This window comes from Meleagris gallopavo, chromosome 1 (genome assembly GCF_000146605.3).
Source record: "Meleagris gallopavo isolate NT-WF06-2002-E0010 breed Aviagen turkey brand Nicholas breeding stock chromosome 1, Turkey_5.1, whole genome shotgun sequence".
Classification (NCBI taxonomy): domain Eukaryota; kingdom Metazoa; phylum Chordata; class Aves; order Galliformes; family Phasianidae; genus Meleagris; species Meleagris gallopavo.
In genome coordinates this window covers 99,782,799-99,787,595 of record NC_015011.2, presented here as the reverse complement: position 1 = coordinate 99,787,595, position 4,797 = coordinate 99,782,799, and the positions used below count along the sequence as shown (strand labels likewise).

The following is a 4,797-nucleotide window of genomic DNA, read 5'->3' as shown; positions in this document are numbered from 1 at the left end:
TGTGGGGAGCTATCTTGCTCCAATTTATAGGAGGGAGAGGAGGTTCTTTGATATACGTATACTCAGCGTGAGATTAAGAAACAATGGTTCAAATGTTGGTCCGACCAGTTTATTACAAATCTTAATCAAGGAGATGGGGAAGGGGAGGACGGTGATAGAAAAGATAGGAAATAAGCAAGAATTGCGTAACTTAAGTCAGTTTTGTCTGTAGTTGACACAAAATCTGCCTCACCTTGCCGGGCAGAGAGGAACCTGATGTGGTTCAACAAGGGCAAGTGCGAAGTCCTACACATGGGGAGGAATAACCCCATGCGTCAGTACAGATTAGGGGCTGACCTGCTGAAGAGGAGCTCTTCAGAGAAGGACTTTGATGTTCTGGTGGACAACATGTTGGCCATGAGCCAGCAGTTTTCTGCTCCTTCAGAGGAGAAAATTTTCCTAATATCCAACCTAAACCTCCTCTGCTGCAAACCTGTCATCCTATCTCTAGTTATGCAGGAGAAGAGGCCAACCTCCACCTCCCCACAGTATCTCCTTTCATGTAACTATAGAGAGCAGTAAGGTCTCCTCTAAGTCTCCTGTTCTCCAGATCAAATAATCCCAATTCCCTCAACTGCTCCTCATAAGACTTGTGCTCCAGACCCCTCACCAGCTTTGTTGCCTTTCTCTGGACGTACTCCAGGGTCTCAATGTCTTTTTTGTAGTGACGGGCCCAAAACAGAATGCTGTACTCAAGATGCAACTTTGCAGTGCTAAGTACAGAGGGATGATAACTTCCTTGCTCCTGCTGGCTACTCTATTTCTGATAAAAGCCAGGATGCCATTGGCTTTCTTGGCCACATGGGCATACTACTGGCTCATGTTCAGCCAACAGTTGACCAACATCCCCAAGTCCATTTCCTCTACACAGTCTTCCAGTCACTCTGACCCAAGCCTGTAACATTGCCTGGGGTTGCTGTGGCCAAAGTGCAGGACCTGACACTTGGTCATGTTGGACTTCATCCCAATGACCTCAGTCCAGCTATGATATTCAGTCTGTCCAGATTCCTCTGAAGGGCATTCCTATGCTCAGGCAGGTTAACATTTCCTTCCAGTTTTGTGCCATCTGCAACTGAGGGTTCACTCAATCCCCTTTTCCAGGTCATCAGTACATATATTGCATAGGACAGACCCCACTACCAAACTCTGGAGAGCACCACTCATGATTGGCCATCAGCTGTATCTAACTCTGCTCATCACTGCTCTCTGGGGCCAGCCCTCCAGACAGTTCTTTACTCAGCAAAGGATGTACCTGTCCAAGCCACAGGCTGCCACCTTCTCCAGTAGAAGGAAAATATGGAATGCTTCACAAATTTGCATGTCATCCTTGTACACTAATCTTCCCTGTATTGTTCCGATTTTAGTATATGTGCTGCCGAAGCAAAAACAGTCTGGAGCATCTCAGTTAAGAGGAAAGACTGAGGGACTGTTCCATCAGAAGAGGAAACGCCTGAGAGGTGATCTCATAGCTTCGTAAATACCTAAGGTGTGGGAGTCAAGTTTATGTGTTGGACTGTTTTCTGTGGTGTGCAGCGATAGAACAAGGGGCAGTGGTAAGAAACTGGAACACAGGAAGTTCCACACTATCACAAGAAAAACTTTATTGTGAGACTGATGATACTTTGGAGTAGGCTGTCCAGAGAGGTTGTGGAGTGCCCTTCTCTGAAGATATTCAAGACTGATCTGTACGCCTTCATGTGTGATGTGCTGTAGGAAACCTGCTTTAGCAGGTAGTTGGACTCTGTTCTCACAGAGTTGGACTCTGTTCTCTAGAGATCCCTTTCAACCTCTAGAATTCTGTGATTCTGTGATCCAGGCACATTCTCAATCTTGTTTTTCTGACTTTCTGCCTTGTAATTCAACTAAGCCCTTCAATGCATCTTTAACTTTTTATACTAAAGCAGTCTTAATGACATGGTGGGTTTTAATTCAGACACTAAAGCATGCAAGAAACTATAGAATATGTTATAATTTCCATAATTAAACTTGCTTTCATGAATATTCTTAGAAATACTCTTATGCCAAGTAACCTACTGTAGAAGCAAAAAAGCCTAATTATGTCATCTGTGGATCATAATAATTTGGCCTCATGCATACAGAATGTTCTGTCCATATGAAACTGATAACAGGATTTCTAGGTTGATATACAATGCTAAACATTAATGTTAAATCTAAACCATTTGATATTATTTTCTCTGTAATCACATTCGATTTCTGTATTTTTCTTTCTTAGTATTTTCCTGTAGAAAACACTTTTTATTAAACCCTAAGTATATCTTAAATTAAAGTGAACTTCAGGTGGTCACTTTCGCTTTGAATTACAATTACAATTGACTTTACTAAAACAAACAAAATTATTACATTTTTTTAGTATAATATAAATAATTTCTCCAATGCTTTTCTCTGTTTATAGCACAGACCATATTGCTATTATATTCATCTTGTATACTTAAGATATTTTGACCTATCAAACTCAGACAAACATTTGGAAATACAAGTGTTTTTTTTCCCCTGTTGTTTATTTCTTTATGTTTGTCTTTGATTCTGCTATTAATTACCGTAAGAGAACAAAGGAAACTAGATTGCTCTATCTATGGCTATCAAACAAGTAGCTTATTGTCCCCATGCACCGTGTATTAGAGATTTCAAAATAAAAAGATGAGAAAAAGCAGAGTTTAGTTAGCAAATGGTATATAGAATCATAGAATCATTGAGGTTGGAAAAGACCTCTGAAATCATCTAGTTTGACTATCAGCTCATCACCACCATGCCCATTTGCCAGGTCCCTAAGTGCCATATCTACACATTTCTACAACACCTCCAGGGACAGTAATTCTACAACTTGCCTTGGCAGCCTGTTCCAAAACGGGACTACTCTTTTGGATAATAAATTTTTCCTAATATCCAACCTGGACAAATACTACTTTTGTGAGACTCATCACAGACTGCACTACAATATATTTTTCCAAATAAAGTACTCTCTTGCTTTCCAGCTGACTCTGCAATTTTACTGCTGAGCACAGTACCATATGATATGGGTTATCACTTTGGTCAGTTTCAATTAGTTGTTCTTCCAGCTCCTTGTGCACCCCTAGCTCCAAGTCAGCCTGAGAAGATGAAAAGGCCTTGACTTATGTAAGCACTGCTCAACAACAACTAAACCATCTGTGTGATATCAACATTACTTTTTTCTTGTAAATCCAAAACATGGTATCATACCAGCCACTATGAAAAAAATTATCTCAGTCAAACCCAGAACAATATCCATTCCCTTATTCCGTACCATGTACATCATGCTCAGGCCCCACACTTTCCAATAGATACCGATTAATTACCACCTTTCCTATCTTTCAATACAAAAACACAGGAATCATTTCCTCTTTGGGCTATCCCTGTAAAATATCAGTTAAATTTGTTTAGTCCATAACTCTGGTCTTCATCTGTCATAGCAGTCCTTCAAGACAGGAAAGAGGCTGCATTATAATGGATTGTTGCATGCTAAATCCAGTTCTGATTCCATTCTGATTCCATCACCGCTGCGCTGTGCTTTCTTCCATCAGAATTCATTCTTCATTCATCTGGGTAAATCTAACTGTAAGCCCATCAATATGACATGTAGAAACCATACTAATGATGATGTAGCAACTAACTTCATACAGTTCAAATAATTGTTTATTCTCACCCAATTTCAAATTGCCTTGAGGTACATATTGAACTTATCCATTCTTCTACATTGCCCACTAAGTGCATCCAGGTCCTTGAAAAAAAGCAATCCACTGATAGGCTTGCCTTTTTCTGAGTCTCTGCAACTTGTCGAGTAGGACTATATACATCAGCCTGTCATCTTTGACTCCCACAGTCTGACAGGACCCGTCAGTGAACAAGGCATCTTGCTTCTCATTCTCTGGCAGTTTATTATACAGTGGGGACTCTTCAGCATGCATCACTTCTTCATCTGGCAGTATTCCAAGATCTTTGCCTTCGGACCATTCCATAATCACTTCTGAGATTCCTGGATGATTGGGATTTCCTGCTCCAGCTTGTTGTGTGATCAGTGTGATCCATTTAATCCACTTACTCCACACAGTATCAGTTTCATGACATGTGGAGGGACCGTATCTTTAAACATCCAGCCCAGCATAGGTAGATGGGAGCTGTGCTTTAGTAAACTTCTGAAGCAGCTCAGACCTCTTTGCATGCTGCCAATCTCTCTTTTTCATTTGAAGTATAGCAGTCATCTTCTGTATCCTCATCTTCAAAATCCTAGGGGTCAACCTCAAGTTTCTTCTAGAATTTCTGCCAGAGACTCCAAATGGGACCATTTTCCCTTTTATTTTTGTTCTGCTTGGGCTGGTCCAAGGTCTACTTTGTCAATATTTAGACTAAAATATCTCCTTCAAGGTGAGAATGCAATGTGTAATTTCAATTGCTGATTTTTAAATTATTATTTTTAAAATTTTTAATGCACCTTACCCCTTAAAAAACGGAATAATTCACTGGGTTACTGAAAATAGAAGAATTTTACTTTTGTCTTACCTTTCTTTTTTTTTAAAGTCCTTTTAAAAAGGGATAATTCTATTATTAGTTGTACAGAAAGCCAACCAAACAAGTGAATTGTATGGATCATCTTCTCACGCCAATCCAGACCAACATGAAAAAGCATGATAATGGTATGAAGTTACAGTTCTTATTTTTCCTCCTTTTTACACACACATCATTTGAAGTTAGTGGGGTACTTTTGTGAATTTTGTGTGGGTA

The 4,797-nt window shown here is 39.9% G+C and overlaps 1 pseudogene; it reads right to left on the bottom strand.

Annotated features, from left to right (window-relative positions):
• Positions 1-1,329: 1,329 nt before the first annotated feature.
• LOC116216225 lies at positions 1,330-1,423 on the bottom strand (annotated as a pseudogene).
• Between the last annotated feature and the right edge of the window lie 3,374 nt (positions 1,424-4,797).